The sequence below is a fragment of the Chrysemys picta genome, chromosome 1 (genome assembly GCF_011386835.1).
Source record: "Chrysemys picta bellii isolate R12L10 chromosome 1, ASM1138683v2, whole genome shotgun sequence".
NCBI classification, from domain to species: domain Eukaryota; kingdom Metazoa; phylum Chordata; order Testudines; family Emydidae; genus Chrysemys; species Chrysemys picta.
In genome coordinates, this window is record NC_088791.1 from 302835561 (window position 1) to 302862269 (window position 26709).

The window sequence follows — 26709 nt, forward strand, 5'->3', positions numbered from 1 at the left end:
GGAGATGTCAGCTATAGTCCAGCTGTAGGATACCTCTTCTGTAGCATGGGTGAGAAAAGTAGCTTGCACCTTTCCTCCTTTTTCCCCGATATGACAGGTTCTGAGGAAACCATCTGAAGAAAGCAGAAGATATCCAGTGCTATCTGAGCCTCAGTGCCCCAAAATGGCTGAGACAGACTGGATTCCTGGACCTTCTCTGACTGTCTGGAGGTCTCAGCCTCTGACTACCACAGAGAAAGGGACCTCCATACCAAGGACCTGTCCTTCATCTAAACCTCGGTTCTCTTCCACTAAGGGTTTTCCCGACACAGGAATTATCATCTGGCTAGTTAGACCAGCTTTACAGTCCCTTTCCATCACCAGAGGGACTCAAAGGGGAAACATCAGGGGGCCAAATTTTGTGAACTATAGTGGAGGGATTTAAATTATATAGCACTTAATAAATCAACCAGCTGATGAGTACAGGATTTCATATAATAAAACATGGCAATAAGCTTTAATTTGGACCACAACAGCGAATGTGATTAGCAGCACAAAATATTGAAGTCATAACACGGGGTTATTTTTATCACTTAAGTGTTTAGTGTAATTAATTATGGTTTCAATGGCAAAATTCACTAATTTAAGCATGTGAACTACAAATATAAAAAAGAAAGAGAAACCCTTCTAGGCAATGCTTAATGAAATGCTAATGTGAAAACACTACCAAAATCTGATGTTCAAACATTACCGTAATGAGTGCCATAGAAATGACTATTAAGTGATTTAATTTAAATGATACCAAAGACAAAACCTGAGGTTCAACATACAGAACACAACCAGAAAGTATCATTTCTTTCTCATGTTTCGCCAGCAAGATCTTTGAGAGAATGAAAAGAGATTTTGAGAAGTGCTCAGTAATCAATAATCTACACAAATTTAATACTCCACAGAACTGTAGTTTTTCCACACAGAAATGGAGGTGGGGGGGCGGGGCAAGAGGAAGAGAAGCAGTAAACTCCTTATATGTAAAGGTTAGTGAATCTGTTCATCTCCCTTCACCTTGGGGTTGGGATCTGGGAATGCAGCACTCTTCTGGTCCAATAGCACAATGCAATGAAATGTGTCCGAACATCCTGAGTCATGCATCTATTCTATTCCATTCTGTGTGGGTTCTCATGGTTCTCTCATCATCATAGTGTAAGCGGAGAAATAGTCCCACTGTCATGGGGAATTTTGCTGGCTTCTATACTACACCAGTGGAATCAGACTGCGAAAGGATCTGAGTCCCCACCCGAACTCCCTTTACCAGATGCCTGCCTGACCTCAAGGACTATATATCACATAAACTGTCAATCAATCAGAATGTACATAATGAACAACATGTTCTTACTTCATGTCAGTAGGCTGGCTCTTCACATTTTCGCTAAATCTGATGCTTTTGCCAAGTATGGCTTGCACATCAGGTTTCTCATATTATGGCAAAAACATCTGTTGTACATTTGCAGTGACTCCAAAGAAGAAAAATACCCTTCCTGGAGGAAGACTGAATAAGTTAAAAAAAAAGTATTATGCCTATTGTGGGCATCACTTTTCACTCCTAGAATGAGGGAGAAGGAAGAGCACCAAGAATTCATTGGGTACAGAGTGACAACAGCAGCCGGAATCACTTGAAGAGCAAGGAGTCTGGCACTACAAGACACCAGCTCCATGGTTCAAAGGCACACTTGAAGTGTCATGCTCTAGCTGCTAGGAAAGCATGCCCTGAGAATAAAGATACATTGGCAGAGAAATGCTAGCAGATGTCCCTAGCTGAGGATTTCCCCAATATGGAGGAGTCTCTAGTTGGAGCAGAACCAGTATAGCCTGCTCCCATACCAACACTATGTATTCCCAAGCCAGTGTAGAGATCCTGTCGAGATCCTGAGTTGGTAAGGGTTTATGGCTGGAGTGCTCTGGCAATCTCCAGCTTGCGTAATGGCTTCTGGGGATCATAGACAGCTGGTGTACTTTAGGGCAGGGGTCAGCAACGTGTCTGTACACGGACACAAGTGTCCGTGGTAAAAATGTTGAGGTCCATGTTAATTTTTCATGAAACGTTGAATGATTGAATGACATAACCCCCACCCAATGTCCGTCACTAAGTACGGTGATTTTGTCAAGTGTCCATCGCACAACATGGTGGTGCTGACCCCTGCCAGGCCCACCAATGGTGGGGGAGGGAGGGGACAAAGAGGGCAATTGCCCAGGGGCCTGGGCGATTTAAAAGGGCCCGGGGACCCCCAGCCGCTGCTGCTGGCAGCACAACAGAGCTAAGGCAGGCTTCCTGCCCACCGTCGCTCTGCGCAGCTACCGGAAGCGGCTGACATCCCTGCGGCCCCTGGGGAGGGGGTCTCCGTACACTGCCCCTGCCCCGAGCATTGATCCACAGCTCCCATTGGCTGGAAACTGTGGCCAATGGGAGCTGGGGGAGGAGGGTGCCTGTGAGCAGCGGCGCGTGGAGACCCCCTGGGCTCCCCGCCTAAGAGTCGCTCCCAGAGGAGTGTGCCAGTCACTTTCGGGAGCTGCTCGAGGTAAGTGCCAACCCCCTGACCTCCTCCTGCACCCCAACCCCCTACCCCAGCCTAGACCCTGCACCCAAACTCTCTCCCAGAGCCCGCACCCCCTCCCGCACCCAACTCCCTGCCAGAGCCCACACGCCCTCCCGTGCCCAAACTCCCTGCCAGAGCCCGCACCCCCTCCCGTGCCCAAACTCCCTCCCAGAGCCCGCACCCCCCGCGCGCCCAAACTCCCTCCCAGAGCCCGCACCCCCTCTCGCACCCAAACTGCAACCAGCTCTTTGCAGGCCTTCCTTTAGCTGTCATTATTTGGTGGACACAAAAACCACAAAACACTAAACCTATTTTCCCCTTTCATTACCCTTTCCTATCTGTATCTCCCTTGGGTATAGGATCAGTATGAAATACACACTGGCAGTTGTGCCTTGAGCACTACATGAGGTGAGAGTAGATGCTTCCCAAAGATCATATTTCACATCTTTGTAAAAACACCTGCACAAAAGACAACTGGGGGCACAGGAAACATAGGGTGAGTGTGGTATCGAGCACGAGCAGGAGACAGACCTGGTATTGGCTGTAAGGGCATGGGCTGCCTCAGCGGTTGTCCAGGCTTAGGTGCCTAATTCCATGAGATGCTTTGTGGCTACATATCCAGAGCAGAGGGAGGTGCCTATTACTGGTCTGTCAGCCTGGTGCACCATGTCAGCTGCTTTAGGGCTTATGCCCCACCCCTGACTCACCCCTCTCCTCAGCATTTCACTCCTAGCTACCTTACGTGGCTCCCCACTTAACTGGCCAGTTTCTGAAAACCCCTTCTTAGGTACCTAAATCTCCCCATGCATTTTATGCAGAAGCTGAGCACCTAGCTTGGATATGCTACCTAGCAATTAGTCATTGTCACAATGAGCAGAGCAACACTTAAGCAATTTTAAAGATCTGGGCCAAAGATCACACAGCAGATCTACAACGGAGCTGGTAACAGAAGCCAGGTCTCCTGATTTCAATCCAGTGCCCTATCCACTCGTGCATATGACCTCCCAACATAGTTCAACTGCAAATTTAGATGAGGCCAACCTGTGTTTGCAATTTTTCAACTAGCCATTGTTAAACTGTGGACAGAGCAGGCGGGCTCAGTGGCATGGGAGCAATGAACTCAGTAGCAGTCCGTGCTACTGCAGAAGATTCTATATACACTGTCCCAAGTATTCGCTTCTAGATGCTGCAGGCACACAGAGATTGGGGGACATGAACCTGGCTGTGCCCTATATGGCTATGGCACTATGTGTATTCTGCAGTCTCTGGCCTAGCACTGAAGATTGGGGCTGGTTGGAAATTTTTTGTTCAAATTGTTTTTTGACAGAAAATGGAGTTTGACTAAATGAATTTTTTTTATTTTTATTTTTTATTTTCTTTTTTTGCAAAAAAAGTATCTGCTTGTGGAAAGCAGACACTTTTTGCAACAAAAAAAATTAGTCAAATAACTCCATTTTCCATTAAAAATAAAAAACCTGTTTCAAATGCCCCCAAAATGGAACATTTAAATTTGGATGTGCTGCCACGGAGCTCCAGGGGAGTTGTAAGTCAGTTGCTTCATCTGCCAGGTGATGAAGCAGATTTTCCTGGATGGTCCAAATTTCCTGGTTGGACTACATCTCCCATGATACATCATAGCCAGGGACTTTTGTGGTACATTGCCTCCCTTCTTCCAGAGAGTAGACTATGGTGCATAATGGCATATATGGTCTGATCCAGCCTAAAGAGGAGAATGGAAATCTGAGGTACTCAAAAGACAACTCCCATGAGGCACCACAGCCACATTTCCAAAGGGAAATATTTTAGTTTTCAGTTGAACTGTTTTGATATTCAATTTTTTGCTGAAAAATCAATTTTTTTCTCAGAAAAAAACCCCCAGCTCTACTCTAGAGATTATTTAACTGACGTTTTGCCTGACTTCTGCACAAGGGTGCTGGGGAAAGGGAAACTCACACTGCATTTGTTTTCCTGCCTTCCCCTTTACAGTACATAGGACAAATTTACCCAGTATTTGGAGCCCTGCCAGTACTCATTAAATGCACCGTACATGCTTTATTTTAAGCCTTAACAAGGAAGTAAGCTGCAGACAGCCTAAAGCCATGAATGCCTGAAATCAAATGTAAATGTTGTAGTCAGGCTTTCATTTAAAATGGCATTTTTCACCTTCTGCTTACACCACAGGATTGTTAGTTTGCCTGCCCTTGTATTGTTTACAAGTTCACAAAGCATTTCTGAAATAAGAAGTGAAAAATTAGGGGTTTTCTTTCTCTTTAATAAGTCAAAAAGGTGTCTGCATTTTTTTTTTACAGGCAATAACCCATATTTCAACCAAGTCATATGCACAAAATCACTTTCCTGAAAATACTTCAAAATACCCTGTGTAAACATGTTGCATATAATTAATGTGCCAACTTTTTAAACATGTCAGAACCACTACCAGCACAGATATGTATAATTTATAGAGAAATCTGAAGATAATTGAGTTGCTAACTTCAGGAATTAATATAATATATATATATATAATGTGTTTCAGCAACTACCCACTTCATTGAAAGATAATTAGGAGCAATTAGACTGATACAAGATATACATTTGTTAGCTCTTCAATTTCTGTCTGGGTCTAAATAACTGTGATGATAAAAACAAGACTACTTTTAAGTAAAGATATTTATTGACATACTGTCACCATTCCCTCCAGTGGTAGCTGGATCAGAACATGCCAAATAAACAAATTAAAAATTCCAGGGATTTGTGGATAAAAATGTATCTGATGTAACTTCAGGCTAATTATCCCTAACTAGTAATTAGCCACCAGGTGATCTGAGCCACATAAAAGAGAGGTTGATGCAACTATTGGTCTTTTATGGCTCTAGAGAGAATAAAAAGAACAGTTCTCTCATTGTACCTTAAAATCTGAAGGACTACTCTGACATTTTATGTTCTATTTTCATTTATCCTAGGATCTTTATATGGTTGAACAAGTAAAACAAAGTGATTGTGATTTTTATGGGAATATTTGCTTTATTGGTTGATATTCTCAAGGTTGACTAATTGGGTGAACAATCCTCTTTGAGACCATTTTGAATGTGTGGATTTTATTTGCCTTTTCACCTAACTTTTTACAGAGAAATATATTTGTCTACTTTCTTTCAAGTTACTAATCTGGATTATATGCTATCTAAATATTTGACCATATAAAATGATGAACTGCCCCATTCTCTGAGACTTAAAAGAGCTACAGCTTGCTGAAATGGGAAAGAAGCTTGCAGAAAAACACACTGTGAGTTATCAAATCATAAAGGGAAACCTCACTGTGGACACTGCCTATGCTCATGCTTTCATATGTGTCAGCTGGCAGAGCGCAAGAGAAAAGTAGTGTGTGTGTGTGTGTGTGTGTGTGTGTGTGTGTGTGTGTGTGTGTGTGTGTGTGTGTGTGTGTGTGTGTGCGTAATAGCAAACAAGCCAATGGCGGAACTAATGAAAGGCTCAACCAGCTAGGAAACTATAGTTCCATACATCAGCTGAAGGAATAGCAGATTGAACAAAACCTTTTGCCAGAGGGAACCAATAAAAACATACATATTGCAATAGAATTGTGAGGTTGGAGAAACAAGGTTTTGTATGTGTAGGAAATATGACAAGGGTCGGCAACCTTTCAGAAGTGGTGTGCAAAGTCTTCATTTATTCACTCTAATTTAAGGTTTGCGTGCCAGTAATACATTTTACCATTTTCAGAAGGTCTCTTTCTCTAATTCTATAATATATAACTAAACTATTGTTGTATGTAAAGTAAATAAGGTTTTTAAAATGTTTAAGAAGCTTCATTTAAAATTAAATTAAAATGCAGAGTCACCCGGACTGGTGGCCAGGACCCAGGCAGTGTGAGTGCCACTGAAAATCAGCTTGCGTGCCGCAAGTTGCCTACCCCATTTTATGAGATAAACCAAAATGACACATTCTGACTAAAATGAGCCTCTGATTTCATTAAATAGCTAAAACATTGTCCCCATTCAGAGCAGCCTAGTAATAAAATGACATTCTTAGAAAGCTACTCTGAACTCTGCATCACAAACTTGAGAAACAATGTGATAAAATTAGAACCTGGGAAGAAACTAATGAATCTTATGCAAATGAAAAGCCAAGTACTGGAAAACAACAGGTAAAGACTGCAAACCTACTAGCCAGGGAAGCGAATGCAGTTTGAAGTCTAGAGGAGAGAGCCCCAGTTTTCCCACAGCTAGGGAGAAGGAGAGACTGAAATATCTAAACCAGGGATCGGCAACCTTTGGCATGTGGACCGTCAGGGAAATCCAGTGGCGGGCAGAATGGTTTGTTCACCTGCAGCGTACGCAGGTTCAGCCGATCACAGCTCCCACTGGCCGCGGTTCGCCATTCCAGGCCAATAGGGGCTGCGGGAAGCAGCGGCCAGCACATCCCTCAGCCCACGCCACTTCCCGCAGCCCCCATTGGCCTGGAACAGCGAACCGCGGCCAATGGGAGCTGCGATCAGCCGAACCTGCGGACGCTGCAGGTAAACAAACCGTCACAGCCTGCCACCGGATTTCCCTGATGGGCCGCATGCCAAAGGTTGCCAATCCCTGATCTAAACAGTCTCTCTTCTGCAGCAACTGGTAGGCAGGACAGAGGGGAGAAAAATACTTTTCTTTCAGAAACAGTTCTCTTGTTCACCAAAACCCCCTGAGAAATATCATGCCAGAGAGAAGCCTTAACAAAGCTTCTGGGGACAAAGGACATGAAATGTACAAAAGTATTGAAACCAACATGAAATGAGAAATGCAGCTGAGAAAATCATCCAGCCAAGAAATAATCTCATCCATGTGTTGTTATTCCAAGACTCTTCTTTCCCTTCAGTATTTCATGCTTTCCCTTCCCTCTCACTTTGCCTGGAACTCTGCCTATCACTGCCTTCCCAGCAGTGCCTGTGTACATCGCTCCCTCAACTCCACCTCAGATGAAATTCTCTTCCACACCTTCATCTTCTCTCACCTTTAATATGGAATTTCCCATCTACGCAGCATCCCCAGGTCTCAGCTCTCCAGAACATGTAGAATGTTGCTGCCTGGCTCACCACACAGACCTTGCAAGAAATCTGCCCATTTAGTCTCCTCCACCGGCTCCCAATCCCTGTTTATTCCGGGGTCCAGTTTAGAACTCCCCTTTTTGTTTTCAAAACTCTCCATGGAGTTTGCTCCAGTTTATGGCATGGATCTGACCTCTAATTCTCCTTTTACAACTTGGCTCAGATCACTTCCCTGACTCACACGATAACTTCAAAGCATGGCAAAGGGCCTTTATAGTCCATACCTGAGTCACAGAGGAAACTAACCTGCAAATGAAGGCATGGGTATGTCCAAAAATTTCAGGCACGTTGACATGAAGAGTGCAGAATATTGTTACATAGGGCTCATAAGCTGCAGACTGTTTTCATAAGCACATGAAAACAAATCCCTCAAATTCCAACTTAATTTGAAGCTAAGTAATACACTCAAAACATGGCACCCACTGCCATGGCAACAGCTGAACTACTGGTATACAACAGACTCTGAAGCGACACCAAAGCCACTATCAAAATTGAAAAAGGAAGCTGCCAGGTTATTCAGTCAAATGCTGAAAAAGATAGAGAGTTTGGTATCCAAGTCCTATAACTGCTATTGAAGAAGTAGAGTTCAAGGATGGTCTTTTGTTGTTGTTGTTGTATTTAATTTTTACTGGAAGAAGACAAGACATGGCTGTGTAACCTTCAGTATTAGGGATTTATTTTCATTTTCTTTCTAAAGAAATGTCTTTAAGTGACTAGTATCCCAGCTGGGGTCATTTTTTGACTTTGATATACATTGCTAGAGACTTGGAACTTCCAGGTAATGGGTTAATATTTGATATTAAGAAGAAAATAAAAGATGTTCCTCCAACGCGAATTAGTTGCCCACAGAAAAATGTTACTCATTTCCTAGGTGGGGTCATAGATTTCTGCTCAGTGGTGTTGAAAATAGGTAGTTATGGTGTAATCCTTTTTTAGACATGCAGTGTGTACTATTACTTTTCCATCATGGAAGTCTGAAAACAATATGTTCTTTGAAACAAGCCACTGTGATCTAGCTCAGTTTAGGAAATCTATTTTGCATGTGCTCTGTGTCAAAACCGATCTAATTCCAGCTTGACAAGTTTGTTTAGACAACGAACCACGTGCATGTATGTCTGAGTCTATGAACTCACATTCAGCACCAACAGTATTCATTAATTGCACCTATTGGAGTGAAATGTACCAGTATGTACAGGCTTAGCATAAAATATCTTCCATAGAATCATAGATGAACCATTACAGTATGCTCAGGAATGACTGGGATACTGTTCTAAAGAGCAAGGAAATAAATATATCTCCATTTGAAAAGAACCCCCCCGCTCTCTGCTTCTCCTTTTTCCAGAATCCCCCAAAGAGAGAGAAATAACTAATTTTCAAGCATAGCAGTATAGAATTGTTTTAAAAGATTGCACCTGTCACACCACATGCATGATGAAGGAAGAAGTATACTTTATAGGTAGCCCCTCAAAGGACAGGGACATCATTAATGCACAAATGAGTGAGATAGGTACTAGTGGTTGATTGTTAGTTCTTGTAGCACATGAAATAATATTTGATCACTCCGTGCAGTAGAGAGAAGTGACTTTGAAGGATCTCAAGCACTACGGGATTTCTAAAGACATCAGCTAATATTATCTGTTTCTTGGACCAAGCCCACAAAGAAAGAAGAAGTAGGGACAAGAAAAAAAGGCAGATAAGAGAACAACTAAAAAGAGGAGTTGTTGGGTTGGTTTGTTTTTGTTTTGTTTTTTTTATTGTGTATAAATATTTGGTGTGTATAATTACTGAAGAGCTCTTTAACATAGTATAGGAAGGGATGACAAGACTAAAGCCAGACAAATTCAACACCAGTTTTTGACAATGAGGTTGATTAACCATTGGAACAAATTACCAAGGGAAAAGGCAGATTCTCCATCTCCAATGTCTTCAAATCAAAACTAAAGAAACGCTTTAGCCAAATCACAAATTATTGGCCTCAATACTGGAGTAACTGGATAAAATTCTATGGCTTATTCAGGAGATCAGACTAGATGACCTAATGGTCCCTTCTGGCCTTAAAATCTATGAAGCTAGAAATTGTTTTAATCACTTTTTAATTTTAGCTGTGTGAGAATCAGAAATTAATGTAAAACCTAAACAAAGAGATAAGAAGCTCTTAATTGAAGAAGTTGTCAGCTAATCTGACCAGGGGTTCCAAATGTTTTGAAATCAAGGATTGTCTTTGGCGGTACCTCTCTTTGGATAATTTAGCAAAAGTCTGATGACATTTAGCACAATATTATTGTAAATTTCCCAAGAAACAGATTACTTTTATCTAATAATTAGTTTGTCTAAGATGATTATTTCTCAGTGGAATAAGGGGTTGCTCAAATCATATTGATAACATTATTTTTATTTGGCTCAGAATAACCTGCACAAATGCACACCTGATAATCCAGGATTTTGTTAAGTTAATTGTGTCTTCTGTTTGCAATAGATTTCCAGAGAGGCTTGAGAGTCCAGTCAACTGTTGGCCCCGCAGGCTTTAGGGGATGGGATTTGGTGCTGAAGCTTTTGGACTTTCCTGGGAGATTTCTGGAGAAGGCAGCAGGCTGAGTTGGTGTGCTTCCTCACCCACAGCAGGGCTTGCCTTAGGCAGGGTGATCCTGGATACAGCAGTTTTTCCCTTGATCCACATAGGGATCCAGCAGGCAGTACGTGGCTCTTCTCCTTGTCCCAATAGGGTGGAGGATCTAAGCAGCAGGTAGTTTTTTGGACAGCAGGTTTTTCTTCCCCACAAGAGAACCCGGGCAACATGTTATTCTTCCTCCAAAGGGGGTCTTATATCCACTACTGAAGTGCTTAAATCACGCAGATACAGGCACGCTCTTTGTTTATCTCTGTTTCAATAAGTGCATATTGTACATGGATTGTATATGGATGTAAATACATTAAGCCAAATTCATCCCTGGTGTAACCTTTTGTCATCAGTGGAATTACACCAGGGATGAATCTGGCACATTAACACCTACAATATAAATTCCTTATAGCAAGAACAGAGTCCTCCTGTGTGTTTTGTACAAGGCTGAACATAATATTGGGTCTTAACCTGTAAAAATAATCCCTTTATTACTTACAATAGAAGCATCTGTTAGTATCAGAGACTGAGTCATGGGCAGTCTGAACTCCTGGTTGGAGCAGGAGTCTGGCCTATCAGTTAGAACTGACCTCAGATGTGGCTCCAGAAGACAAAACCTAAGCCAAAGGGTAAGCCAGAATTGCAGTCAGAAGACATAGCCAACAATCAAAACCGGGAGTCAGAAACTGAAGCCAAAGGGTTAACTGGAGTCACAGTCAGGAGGTGTAGCCAAGGGAGTCCAAAGCCAGATCAGAGCTGGAATCTGGGGTACATACAGGTACAGGCAGGATCAGGAACATGCTAAGCAGCCACTGCTCTGCTGTTGCTGCTGGGCTTATAAACCAGGCTGTTGGCCTGGCAGCCAGTCAGGCACTATGATTAATCAGGCAGCTCCAAGGCAATGGAGTTGGGCCTATTAATTGCTTAGCAGGGAAGCAGGCCAGTAGCTGGTCCCAGCTGACCTAACCCTTGACAATACCATCCTTTAGGGGCACCTTCCAGGATCCCTAAAGTTGGGTTTCTCAGGGTATGGATGGTGAAAGTAGACAAGAAGTCTAGGATGTAGACATGTTCCACAGATTCACATATCTTTCCCAATCTATTAAATATTGGCATTTTCCCTGAACTTGGAAAGAGTCCAGAATTTGTCAGGCCACTCATTCCTCTTCTCCCCCAACAGTTATTGGTATGGGAAGGGAGAAGCGGTGCGATGCAGGAAGATATCCTTGAAATACAGTTTTAAAATGGGAGACAACATGAAACTGGGTGTGGACTTTAGGAGATTCTGGTAACTTCAACCTGAATGCAATTGGGTTAATATGCTCTGGGTTAGGGTGACCAGGTGTATGGTTTTCAACTGGAACACCCGGTCGAAAAGGGACCCTGGTGGCTCCGGTCAGCATTGCCGTCGTTAAAAGTCCGGTCGGCGGTGCTGCGGAGCCAAGGCAGGCTAGTCCATATCTGTCCTGAGGCACCACGCTGCACCCTGGAAGCAGCCAGCAGGTCCGGGTCCTAAGCATGGGGGGGGACATGGGGCTCTGCGCGCTGCCCCCGCCTCAAGAATCAGCTCCGCACTCCCATTGGCCAGTTCCCGGCCAATGGGAGATGTGGGGGCAGTGTCTGCAGGTGAGAGCAGTGCGCGCCACGGAGCCTCCTCCCCCCCCCCCCCCCCCATTCCGCCTAGGAACTGGACCTGCTGGTCGCTTCCAGGGCACAGCATGGTGCCCCAGAACAGGCAGGCAACTTGCCTTGGCTCCACAGCACCGGCGACTGGTAGCATCCAGAGCAAGGACTTGAATGCAGACTTTCCCCAGGAGTGCCCTCACTACAGGCCAATGGGGTAGCATGGGTCTTTCTCAGTCTCTCCTGATGGAACTGTTCCACTTTGTATAAACAATTAAATATTTATTGGAGCAGGGACTTATACCTGGGTCTCAACCATCCTAGCTGAGTGCTATAACCCTGGGCTATTGGGTCAATCTCTCAGCCTCACCCAAGGAATATTTGTTTATTTGTACAAATTGGAACATCTCCAACAAGAGTGATTGAGAGAGAGAGAGAGAGAGACTGACTCTATAGTCCATTGTTTCAGACATCCATATGGGATGTGGGACAACTGGGTTTAAGTCCCTACTCCAAATCAGACAGTGCAGGGACTTAAACCCAGGTCTCCCATATCCCATGTGAAAAATCCCCAACCAGCTAGACAGTGTATATTCAAGCATAATATAAAACTGACCAAGCTCATGTTAAAAATAGTCTACTCAGAAATTATAAGAGCCTGAGATATTTTTCCTGTGTAGGGTACATTGCTGTGTACAGACAAATTTTGCAACAGTCTGCAGTAAATCAGAATGGTTCCATCAATCTCTGTTATAGAATGATGCAGATTAACAAATAAGAAAACTATTAAGCTCTCACACAAAAAAAGCATGTCACAAATGTGTCATCTGCTCAGAGCACATGCCTTGTTTACTTCATGTCAATCAGTGCTTTGCCCTGCAAGTCTCTGGTTTTAATTGGAGCGGTTTTAGCATAAGCAGCCAAAGCTGCAAAGCTGAATAAATAAACTGAGGATGAAACATTTAACCAATCTAGCTCGTGATTTGAGTGGTAACATTGCTGCCAACTGGTACATTTATGAATAGCCAATATGGGGGGCAAGCAGGGAGGTAAGCACCCTTCATTATAGAATACTGTGCAGTTCTTCCTAAGGCCCTCGTGTTATACCCACAACAGTCAATGTCAGAACTCTCATTGACTTTCATGGTGCAGGATCAGATCCTGAAATACTCTGTTCCAAAACATCTTTGATATGACTTAAGTAGAACAATAACGTACCTTACCTACTGTAACTGTGAGTGAAAGTGAAAATATAGCCAATTTGGGTCTTTGCAGTGATATATATTTAGAGAAACAAAGACAAAGCCTGGGATCTAAGGGCCAGATTTGTAAAGGTATCTAGGCACACAACTCCCATTGATTCTGATGGAAGTTAGGTGCCTAAATACCTTTAGAAATCTGACTCTAACTCCCTTAGGCTTGTTTAGTCTTTAGTTGTATAGTCTATTAAAAAGAAACTTTATACCACTTTAGGTAGGGTTCGACCAGGGCTGGCTCCAGGCACCAGCTTAACAAGCAGGTGCTTGGGGCGGCCAAGGGAGAGGGGCGGCACCTGCGGCAATTCAGGGGTGGCAGGTCCCTCTCTCCCTCTAGGAGCGAAGGACCTGCCGCTGAACTGCCGCCGCCGATCGCGGCTTTTTTTTTTTGCTTCGGGCGGCAGAAATGCTGGAGCCGGCCCTGGGTTCGACACATTACGTTCACTTCACGTTCTATGATTTTTATAAACCTCCAAAAGCAACATAATGATACAGCTCTGCTTTAAATAACCACCTTTCATTCATGGACCTTACCCAGTTCTACAAAAGCCCCACTAGTTGTTTTCTTAATGTTATTTTTTTTACCCTTCCTTTCTTTATCCGCTGCCAGCTACAACTGCACGCCAGCTCATGCATTAGTAGGAAATGATATGCAGAAACAACATAGGACATTGTATATCAATCTGCTTTGGAAAAAATGTTGGCCAATCAAAGGAAGCCCAATGCATACACCAGGCTATGTGCACTCAGGCTGACCCTTGGGGAAATAAAAGGGTTTTCCATTTAGTAAGATGAGTATGTTGCTCACTGTCAGGGTTGGGTTTTTTTAATTTTGTTTTATTTTTAAAAATCAAGTCTAATATATCCAGGAGAGTTGAGCTAGAAACATACAGAAAGTCTGTGGCTTGAGCCTGGTTATTGATAGACTAGGTCTGTCAATGCATTTTAAACTCTAAGGGAGTTCTTTTGTATGTATTTCTAAAAAAACAGATCTGAGACATATTCTGCCTATTAGAAATGGTTTTTGCAAAGAATTCTACTTGGTTTCTCTAGGAATAAATCAATGGTGAAAGCATGACCGAGAGCAGTGACTATCTCTGTGATCTTTATAGCTATATGGGCTAGTTCCAAGACTTCTCCACCTGGGTCCCGAAACTCAGCCATTTCCAGCTGTGAATTATCTGGCAGATGTGCTCATTTGTTTATTGTTTGTTCACATATTTCACACATTTGTACAGCACCTCCCCCTCAAGTATCGGAGAGCACATAAGGATGGTAATTTGCTGCTGTATGTAAATAAGCTTTCTAAAAGAATGATACACTTAAAAGAACAATAGAAAATAAATACTGCTACCACTGCAGTATTTAGTAGAGTATATCCAGAAAGCCCCATCTGTCCAAAATGTCCGAGGGATTTATTTTTAAATGACTATGGCTCTGTTATATGTAAAAACTCAGAGAGCTCTTCCTGCTGAGTCTGCCACTTTTCCTTCATGTACAAATGAAGGTTGGTTCCTTTTTTCTCCACTCTCTGGCTTTTCTGATACACATATTACCCACTTTCTCCAGTCCATGCAAAACAGCCATAAGACCATCTTTCTTGTCCATCTCATCTATATTCCCCCACCCCTTTGAATCCCTCCTTTGACTTTCCTTCATCCACTACATCAAGTTCTTCTTCTCCTTGCTTCATGGATGTACACAATTCTGCTCCTCCCTATTTATCTGGCGCTGTCTCTGATCCTGTTGTCCCCATTCCCACTCTTAAAGGTCTTGAGAACATGACCTATGAAGGAAGGCTGAAAGAATTGGGTTTGTTTAGTTTGGAAAAGAGAAGACTGAGAGGGGACATGATAGCAGTTTTCAGGTATCTAAAAGGGTGTCATAAGGAGGAGGGAGAAAACTTGTTCACCTTAGCCTCTAAGGATAGAACAAGAAGCAATGCGCTTAAACTGCAGCAAGGGAGGTCTAGGTTGGACATTAGGAAAAAGTTCCTAACGGTCAGGGTGGTTAAACACTGGAATAAATTGCCTAGGGAGGTTGTGGAATCTCCATCTCTGGAGATATTTAAGAGTAGGTTAGATAAATGTCTATCAGGGATGGTCTAGACAGTATTTGGTCCTGCCATGTGGGCAGGGGACTGGACTCGATGACCTCTCGAGGTCCCTTCCAGTCCTAGAATCTATGAATCTATGAATCTATGAAATGACTCCAGTACCGCATTTGCCCGTCTCCTAAAAATGTCTTTGTACTTTCTTTCATGCCACTGCCTGAGCACACAATACCCTCACTGCATTGGTCTGCAAGGCTGCTACCCTCTCCAATTTCAAATCTTCTCTACTTAATACCCACTTCCGCTATGATGCCTGCCAGAAGCTGCCAACTGATAACGCCCAGGAAGAGGGACAGTTAAGAACCGAGTATCATTTATTAAACAAAACAATAAAAACCATGGAACTAGCTAGAAGATTGCCAGTGCAACCTTTGATTATATATTGTGTCTCTTTACCTACATTTATTTGGCTTTTTCAATTGTAAGCTCTTCAGGGCAGCAACTGTTTCTGTACACAGCCATGCATATTTGGGCATGCTCATATTCTATGGTGATGGGCCTTCATATAAGAATCTAGCTAGATAAATAATATACAACTAACCTCAAATGTTCTTAACTGCAAATGTTTGATTAGCAAACTCATTTTATATAGAAATAGTGCAAGGAACTGCAATGATATTTTTTCAAATATAAATTAAAATAGGAGTTGCAAAGAAAGGTGCCAGTTCACAATTTTGGGCTTGTATTTCATAAGGGACTCGTGCTCCCATTAGTAGCATAGTACCTTAGGGCCAAATTCAGCCCAGGTGTAAGCTGGCACAGCTCCCTTTGAAGTCAGCATATACTGAACACTACAGCAGTTAGCTAGATAGGGTCAGCCAAAATGAACGCCTATTTTAGATATTCCAGAGCGTAAAAGTTTAGAATTCCTGACTTATCCACAGAGAATAGTATGACATTAGCTATGAGTTATTAATAAGAGAACCAAGGCAGTAAACCATGTAAATAACAGACTTCTGTTCTGTGTACAGTACCTTCTCAAAAACCTTCCAGTGTCAAAGAAAAGACAACATTAGCAGAGATCTGTAAGAAAGGAATCCATATATTTAGCCTTTTAAAATACTTGATGTTGTTAAGACAATATGTGTTATGAACAAATGCTTATTTTCCCTCTCATGTGGAAATGCTTTTATAAGCAGCATTTAAACACTCATGCTATCCTGAGTACTTTGCATGTACAAATGTTACGTTGGTTAATTCTCTTCCCAGCTCCTTCTGACTACAATATAGAATAGACACATGGATGAGCAGACAGATAGATGTGCCTGGCTTTCTTTTAATCAGAACAATAGCCAGTATTAAAGCCACTCTATGCTGTAAATATTCATGTAGCACATGAAATATTTCATGGAACAATGCAGAACTTGATTGATGGTGTTTGTAGCAAAAGAAAAGTAACGATACCAAATGTGTTTTGACCGCCTGGGATAAATAAACCTATTTAAAGAGATTAGTGTAACTAAATTTTGAAATATTAGGATATTAAATAGGTCAGTTGAAAAAGCTATTAAAACATTATGTAGCTTAAACCAAATTTAAACTAAAGACATGCATAACTCCAGTGCTTAATTTGTAATGAAAGAAGTGCTGGGAATCAAGCAAGTAGATGCTGGGGCTCAAGCAATATTTTTACTTCATAACTTACGCAGAGGTGCTGGGGCTCTGCCCTGGCAAGCCCTGGCACAAATTAAGCACTGCATAACTCTGAGATGTTCCTTCACAGATGTTAGAGGGAAGTCAGTTGCTTTATTTTTTATAAACAGAGTTCACATTTCTTTTGCTTAGTTTTGAATTTGGGGTTCAAATAGCTCCAAAATCTTAAAGGGAAACAGTAAAAATCCAAAGCCAGGATCCATTTCCTTCCCTCAGCCCTCCTCCCCCACCTTCCCCCAGCCCCACACACATTAATATTTGCTTTCTATTAGGCATAGAGAGTTTGTTTTCTTTTTCAGTATAAATGAGTTATGTAAATAGTGATGAGATATTGGCATTAGGGTTTTATCAAGTTAATGTAAGAGATTCCGTTGTACATTCTCGCAACTCTAAGCAATGATGATTTGTCAAAATCAAAATGTTCTGCCAGAATATGTCAATCTCAACAAAATTTCATTTTGAAAAAAACTAAAATGATGTATTTCAATAAGGTTGAATTGAAACTTTTGAATTGAAACTTTTGACCTTATAAGAGGTCTGAAATATTCCTAGGTATGGGGGCATCTCTAATTGCTTTTATTTAATCTTTCATTGGGTGTAGTCCCTGGGCATCCATTTCATATCCCAAATATATCACTTCCTACTCCAGGAAGGAACACTTATCCCTTTTTAGGTGCAGCCCCGCTTTTCTTAACCTTATTAACACTTCTGCTAACTTTTGTTAAAGTTCTGTTTCTGAGATACCTGTGATTAGTATATTATTGAATTATACTGCCACATGGATTTCCTTGGATTACCTGTTCCGTTCATTCCCTCTGGGGCACCTGGCATTGGCCACTGTCAGAAGACAGGATACTGGGCTAGATGGACCTTTGTTCTGACCCAGTATCGCCATTCTTATGTTCTGATGATCACTCCTTCCATGGTTCTTTGGAAAACAGCAGGAGCTAAGGACACACCAATAGGTAACCGATTATATTTAAACAGTTGTTTGTGAGTATTTACAGTGAGATACTGCTTGAAATCTTCCAGAATGATCTGTTGATAGGAATGGCTCATGTCTAACTTTTTGAACAGTTGTCCTTCTGCTAAAACTGCAAACAGGTCCTCAATTTTTGGAATTGGGTACCATTCTAATTGTGAATCAACTTATAATCACCACATATACATATCAGAGGGGTAGCCATGTTAGTCTGAATCTGTAAAAAGCAACAGAGGGTCCTGTGGCACCTTTAAGACTAACAGAAGTATTGGGAGCATAAGCTTTCGTGGGTAAGAACCTCACTTCTTCAGATGCAAGTAATGGAAACTTACCTGCCTCTGGAGATTTCCATTACTTGCATCTGAAGAAGTGAGGTTCTTACCCACGAAAGCTTATGCTCCCAATACTTCTGTTAGTCTTAAAGGTGCCACAGGACCCTCTGATGCTTTTCACACATACGTACAGAGCCATTTGGCTTCAACACTGTCACTATTGGTGCAGCCCATTCAGAAAAGTTTACACTAGTTGCCTGTAGTCTTTTTAACTAATTTCAACTTTTTGTTTTGTGGCACAGGGTACGGATCCTGGTCTGAAATAATGGCCCTTTACGGTTTATGTAACATTTGGATTTATGTAGATTTTAGCAGCAGTGCATTTAAAGTGCCCAATTCATCTTTAAATACTTCCTTATGTGTATTTAAGTTTCCAGAATTAGATCATCATTTGATTTCCAGCGAGGCACTTTTCCTTCCAGTCCAGTGAAAGGTCAGCCAACCATCCTCTACTAAGCAAGTTAGAGCCAGTGCCTGTGATCACTGGCAACAATAGATATCTTACTTGGCTCTCGTGTGGAGAGCCATTTCTGCAGTGGAGGTGGTTCATTATCTTTCCACAAGGTCTCATACATTTCTGGCTCATAATTGTTACATTACATCCTGTTTTGAGCTCAAATTGTACTTTTGTCATTTACAGGCAGCCCATTATGAATGGGACCTACTTTAGTAATATTTATTTCAGTTATATTGTAGATAGTATAAGCTACTTCCTCATATTCTTTCTCACTATTTTCCTCCTCAAGTACCTGAGAAGAACCATGACTATGATGCTGCTTTTTATCATGCTTTTGTGAGTCTGTTTTCCCAGTTTTCTTTCAACATATTCTTAGAATCTGCCCTGTCAACCTGAAAATGTGATATTTGTCATTTTTAAATCTGCCACCCACTGGGACCATGTTTGCTTCTGCAATGGGTAACATACTCTGCTAGTTGATTGGATCTGTTTCCCTGGTTGCCTTGAAATTTTGTGCATCATATCTTGTGTTTCCTGTGTGCAATTTCCATCTCCTCGGGCTCTTGTGGCCTGTGTTTGTAAATCCTGTACATTTTTATTTGCAGATTCCATAGCATGGGCCAATTTCAGAGCCGTTTCAAATGTTAACTCTGGTTCAGACAACAATCTCCTTTGCATTTTGTCATCGTTAATGCCACAAACTAATCTGTTAGCATTTTTGTCAGGGTCACACCATAATTAAAATCTTGAAAGAGTTTTCTTGGTTCTGCCACAAATTCCCCTACCATCTCCCCTACTTTCCTTGATTGAGAGTGAAACTTAAATTGTTCTACTATTTCACTTGGTGTTGGGTTAATTTTTTTGTTTTTAACAAATTTACATGCTTATCAAAAGATGTATCTCCAGGTTTTTCAGGGTTAACAGGTTTCTCATTAACCTGTAAGTCTTGGCCCCTACACTACTGAATATGATAGCTTTCTCCTTACCTTCATCTGTAATATCAATGGTTTCAGAGTAGCAGCCATGTTAGTCTGTATCCGCAAAAAGAACAGGAGTACTTGTGGCACCTTAGAGACTAACAAATTTATTAGAGCATAAGCTTTCGTGGACTACAGCCCACTTCTTCGGATGCATATAGAGTGGAATAAATATTGAGGAGATATATATATACACACATACAGAGAGCATGAACAGGTGGGAGTTGTCTTACCAACTCTGAGAGGCCAATTAAGTAAGAGAAAAAAAACTTTTGAAGTGATAATCAAGCTAGCCCAGTACAGACAGTTTGATAAGAAGTGTGAGAATACTTACAAGGGGAGATAGATTCAATGTTTGTAATGGCTCAGCCATTCCCAGTCCTTATTCAATCCTGAGTTGATTGTGTCTAGTTTGCATATCAATTCCAGCTCAGCAGTCTCTCGTTGGAGTCTGTTTTTGAAGTTTTTCTGTTGTAAGATAGCCACCTGCAGGTCTGGCATTGAATGGCCAGACAGGTTAAAGTGTTCTCCCACTGGTTTTTGAGTATTATGATTCCTGATGTCAGATTTGTGTCCATTAATTCTTTTGAGTAGAGACTGTCCGGTTTGGCCAATGTACATGGCAGAGGGGCATTGCTGGCACATGATGACATATATCACATTGGTAGATGTGCAGGTGAACGAGCCCCTGATGGTATGGCTGATGTGATTAGGTCCTATGATGATGTCACTTGAATAGATATGTGGACAGAGTTGGCATCGGGCTTTGTTACAAGGATAGGTTCCTGGGTCAGTGGTTTTGTTCAGTGATGTGTGGTTGCTGGTGAGTATTTGCTTTAGGTTGGGGGGTTGTCTGTAAGCGAGGACAGGTCTGTCTCCCAAGATCTGTGAGAGTAAAGGATCATCTTTCAGGACAGGTTGTAGATCTCCGACGATGCGCTGGAGAGGTTTTAGTTGGGGGCTGAAGGTGACAGCTAGTAGTGTTCTGTTATTTTCTTTGTTGGGCCTGTCTTGTAGGAGGTGATTTCTGGGTACTCGTCTGGCTCTGTCAATCTGTTTTTTCACTTCAGCAGGTGGGTATTGTAGTTTTAAGAATGCTTGATAGAGATCTTGTAGGTGCTTGTCTCTATCTGAAGGATTGGAGCAAATGCGGTTATATCTTAGAGCTTGGCTGTAGACAATGGATCGTGTGGTGTGTCCTGGATGGAAGCTGGAGGCATGTAGGTAAGTGTAGCGGTCAGTAGGTTTCCGGTAGAGGGTGGTATTTATGTGACCATTGCTTATTAGCACAGTAGTGTCCAGGAAATGGACCGCTTGTGTGGATTGATCTAGGCTGAGGTTGATGGTGGGATGGAAATGATTGAAATCATGGTGAAATTCCTCAAGGGCTTCTTTTCCATGGGTCCAGATGATGAAGATGTCATCAATGTAGCGCAAGTAGAGTAGGGGCGTTAGGGGACGAGAGCTAAGGAAGCGTTGTTCTAAGTCAGCCATAAAAATGTTGGCATACTGTGGGGCCATGCAGGTACCCATAGCAGTGCCGCTGACTTGAAGGTATATATTGTCCCCAAATGTGAATAGCTGTGAAAAAATAAGATAATATTTCATAGTGTTCTTTGCAAGTTTGTTGCAGATTAAATGGGGAAATTGTGCCAAACATTGCAACTGTTTTCCCTGTGTTTGTAAGTATTTGTAGTAGGTTTGTCGATTAATTGCAGTTAACTCACATGATTAACTCAAAAAAATTAATCGCAATTTAAAAAATTAATCGTGATTAATCACAGTTTTAATTGGACTGTTAAACAACAGACTACCAATTGAAATTTATTAAATATTTTGGATGTTTTTTCTACATTTTCAGATATATTTTGTATTCTGTGTTGTAATTGAAATCAAAGCATATATTTTGATTACAAATATTTGCACTGTAAAAATGATAAACAGAAGAAATAGTATTTTAATTCATCTCATACAAGTACTGTAGTGCAATCTCTTTGTCCTGAAAGTGCAACTTACAAATGTCGATTTTTTTGTTACATAACTGCACTCAGAAACAAAACAATGTAAAACTTTAGAGGCTACAAGTCCACTCAGTCCTACTTCTTGTTCAGCCAATCACTCAAACAAACAAGTTTGTTTACATTTACAGGAGATAATGCTGTCCTCTTCTTATTTACAATGTCACCAGAAAGTGAGAACAGGCATTTGTATGGCACTTTTGTGGCCAGCATTGCAAGGTATTTACATGCCAGATATGCTAAACATTCATATGCCCCTTCACACTTCGGCCCCATTCCAGTGCTGATGACACTCGTTAAAAAAATAATGTGTTAATTAAATTTGTGACTGAACTCCTTGAGGTCGAACTGTACTCCCCTGCTCTGTTTTATCTACATTCTGCCATATATTTCATGTTACGGCAGTCTTGGATGATGACCCAGTACATGTTGTTGTTCGTTTTAAGAACACATTCACTGAAGATTTGACAAAACACAAAGAAGGTACCAATGTGAGATTTGTAAAGGTAACTACAGCACTCGACCCAAGATTTAAGAATCTGAAGTGCCTTCCAAAAACTGAGAGGGACAAGGTAGGCAGCATGCTTTCAGAAGTCTTGAAAAAGCAATACTCCGATGCAGAAACTACAGAACCTGAACCACCAAAAAAGAAAATCAACTTTCTGCTGGTGGCATCTGACTCAGGTAATGAAAATGAACATGCATTGGTCTGCACTGCTTTGGATGCTTTTCGAGCAGAACCCGTCATCAACATGGACACGTCCCCTGGAATGGTGGTTGAATCATGCGTATCTGGCACTTAAATATCTTGCAATGCCAGCTACAACAGTGCCATGAGAACACCTGTTCTCACTTTCAGGTGACATTGTAAATAAAAAGCGGGCAGCATTATCTCTTGCAAATGTAAAGTTTGTCTGAGCAATTGACTGAACAAGCAGTAGGACTGAGTGGACTTGCAAGCTCTAAAACTTTACATTGTTTTATTTTTGAATTTTTGAATAGTATTTTTGTACATAATTCTATATTTGTAAGTTCAACTTTCATGATGAAGAGATTGCAATACAGTACTTGTATTAGGTGAATTGAAAAATACTATTTATTTTGTCTTTTTACAGTGCAAACACTTATAATAAAAATAAATATAAAGTGAGCACTGTACACTTTGTATTCTGTATTGTAATTTAAATCAATATATTTGAAAATGTAGAAAACATCAAAAAATACTTAAATAAATGGTATTCTATTCTTGTTTAACAGTGCGATTAATCGCAATTAATTTTTTTAATTCTGTAATTAATTGTGATTAATTTTTTTAATCGCTTGACAGCCCTAATTTGTAAGCCTTACTTACAGATGACTTCCCAGCAGCAGCAGTGGAAGCACCCTAAAAGTGGGGGGGCCATCAGTGCCCAAACCGTGGCCCCCCTTCCTGCACTGCTCCTTCTCCCCAAGGCCCTGCCCCTATGCTACCCATTCCCCCGAACCTCCACCCTCACACCGCCCCTTCCCCCAAGGCTCTGCCCTGGTACCGCCCCTTCCCCTAAGGTCCCGCTCCTGCGCTTACTCTTCCCACCAAAACCCCACCCTCTGCTCGCTCCTCTCTGCCCTCTCCCCCCATCACTCACCCTTAGGGCTGGTAAAAAGTGATGAAGCCATGGCCCCCCTGGTCCTCCTTGTTCCGGCTCCCCTTCCCAGACCTATTTCTTTCTCTCTCATTTTTGTTCTTGTAAGTTCAGCTCTACTTCATTGCCATATGTTGCATTGTAAACCACACAAACGGCAGCTTATTTAGCTATTAACAGTGTTTATTCAGGCAACACACATATGTGTCTGCCATAGTTCTACAGGCCTCCCACTTCCTGCACTTGCCAATAATGGGCAAAACCAAAACTAAACATTTGTTTCATTCTCTGCCCACTCCCCCCAGTGTCTGGTTTATTATACACATTATAACAACACGAAATTTAAGAAATTAACATTTCATTCCAATTTCAAACTAAAACAAATTTTGAAATCATGGAACTTCCCATAAAATGAAAATGTCAATTCCCATGAAATGGAAACTCCAGTTCCCACACAGCTCTAGCTATCATCTAAAAAGCCCCGAATGCTGGGGACTTGGCTATCTCTAAGATTCCTATGGGTATGTCTACACTGAAAAGTAAGCCAAAGGTTAGTGGGACTTGAGTCAGCTGACCCTGAGTTAAAGAACCCAGGGCTTGAGTGTCTACATTGATTGTTATAACCCTATTTTAAGAATTTTCTAACCCAGGCTCAAACCTGGGGCTCTGGCAGCCACACCACAGCACTCAGACCTGAGTCAGACCAACCATATCCCACACTCCCTAGCACCCTTTTGAAATGTAGTCACTCTTGCTCTTTGTCCATGGTGCACTGTGGGAAAGCTTTGCTGCGCACCCTGCACATTTCAGGAAGTTTGAACAGGCTGCCAATACAGCCTGCTGAGCAGTCATTTTATTGTGTGCGCTTCCAGCTACTGTGGCCAGCAACACAGAGGAGGCGCCTTTTGAAGAACTTCTCTTGCTTGTGCTTTCAATCCTATGTCAGGAAATGGGAAAAGCTTCCATAAGATGCTGGTGAACATTTCAGCAGGGCTTTTCTGACCCACTGAAGGCACCTGACACAGCTTATGATGTAGCAAGAGGAGAAGGTAGAAGAGGAGGAGGAGTACCGAAACATGGCAGACTCACACTGGCTGATGCTGCTCAGTATACTTGGTGTAGCTGCTGATGCCCCTATGTAGCCCAGTGCTTCTGGCACAAAGCCACAAGCACAGACTGGTGGGATCACATCATCATGCAGACTTGGGATGATCAGCAGTGGGTCCAGAACTTTTGCATGAAGAAAGCTATTTTTCTGGAGCTTTGTGAGCAGCTTTCCCCCACTATCCAGCATAAAAATACATGCATGAGGGCACCCTTGCCAGTCCAGAAGCGGGTTGCTATAGCTGTCTGGAAACTAGCTATCCCTGACTGCTACAGGTACATTGCGAACCAGTTTGGTGTTGGAAAGTCAACTGTGGTAAAGTGGTGGCAGAGGTTTCTGAGGCAATCGGGTGTATGGTTTACCCCAAGGTGGAGGGCATAAAAGATATTCCTGAAGTAACTGCTGTCTTTGAGACAATGGGGGTTTCCAAACTGTAGTGGGGTCAGTGATGGGACTCATAGTTTGCCTTCCTCAAAGAGCACATGAGTACATAAATTGCAAAGGATACCACTCCATTGTTACACAGGAACTTCTGGACCATAGCGAACACTTTATGAATTTCAATGTGGGTTGCACTAGGAAAGTTCATGATGCCAGGGCTTTTCACCAATCAGGAATCTACATTCATGGACAGGCTGGGACACTATGCCCATCACATGACATTGTCCTAAATGGGGTTACTGTCCCAACCATTATTCTGGGGGACCCTGCATACCCGCTTTTGCCTTGGCTCATGAAACCATACCCTGATTTTAGAGGCCCTGGCAAAAGAGGGTTTAATTACACTAGGAGCAGGTGTAGAATGGCTGTTGAATGAGCTTTTGGCAGATTGAAATCCCATTGGAGATGTCTATAGACATGTTTGGATGCCAGTGTAATCAATGCTGCCTTCATTAGTGTGGTTTGATGTGCTCTTCACAACGTTTGTGGAGCCAGACGTGAGCCATTTCTCCCTGAATTGACTTATGACAGCAAGGTGCCGCTGAATCAGTACCGTCTGCCAGACAGTGCACCTACCATAACTCGAGCCGGATGCTCCCTGGAAACAGATGTTAGGATTGCTTTGTGCTCCCACATTATGGACTTGCATGGCCCACTGGAAGAGGGGGAATAGTATCTCTATGAGTGTGCTTCTGGAGGGTGTAGTATGTAGTATTGATTGTGGGGAGGGGTGGAGTGCTTGGGGAGGGGTGGGGAATTTTAGTGCCATGCGATATACTTATGAATGACATGATCACTTATGAAAGGGGTGGGGTTATTCATAGTATGGACTGATGTAAGGAAGTGATTGAAGTATGAATTGTTATACATAACTGTACTGTGGGCTAGTCTTTGCATATTAATTCCTAACTATCCCTGATCATGTGTTTACCTTTGTTATTTTAAATACATGTTTTATGATGTGATATGAATACACTTTCCTGATTAAATAAATCCTTATTTATAAAAGTATATTAGAAAAGTACAACATTCACCCATTCCCAGGCAGGCCAGCTGCTATTACCACACCAAAACACCAGTAACAATAGAACCTTACAGGAGAAAACAAATAAAAACAAAGTGCAGCATCCACAGTATGGGATCAATATGGAGGGCTGGATGGGTGAGGTTTCCCTGCCCAGATGCTCCTGGGACTCAATTTTATGGACCACCCAGACCTGGAGCCTTCTGAACTGAAGCAAAGGGTAGCATGCAGGTGACTCAGACCTTGGTGTGGGTGATGCAGCAGGAGCTGCTATTCTTGCAGTCACTAGTGATACAAGCCACTCAAACAGCTCTTTCTGCTGAGCTCTGTCCTCCTCCCTTAAGAACTACAAAGCAAGTGCCTGCTCCCATGCTGAAACGCCATCCTCAAGCGGTGCAGCCCACCTGAGACTTGCCTCTCACCATGCCTTTCCTCTAGCCACAAGTCCCTCTGACTTTGGTACTGGACCTGTTTGTTGGCCCTGTCCTGAACTTCAACCATAAGTTCATCATGGAAATATGTCCTCTTGGAACAGTCCGGAAGGTACATTACCACAGGCTTCTGCTGCAGTGTGGGTGAGCTGTGGAAGTACTGCAGTCAGTAGACGTTGTGAGGCCTGGAACAGGATAAGGCACAGAGGGCTATTGTCTCAAATAGCTCACTGCACGAATACAGAAAAAAAATCCTCGTGGAATGTCAAGGATATAAAATGATACTTTTACAAACTGAACTTCCAACTATTGTGAGAAGGATGCTTCAGACCACAGAAGCTCCCTGGACACAGCTTGTTTAATCGTGGCAAAAGAACTGCAGGCACA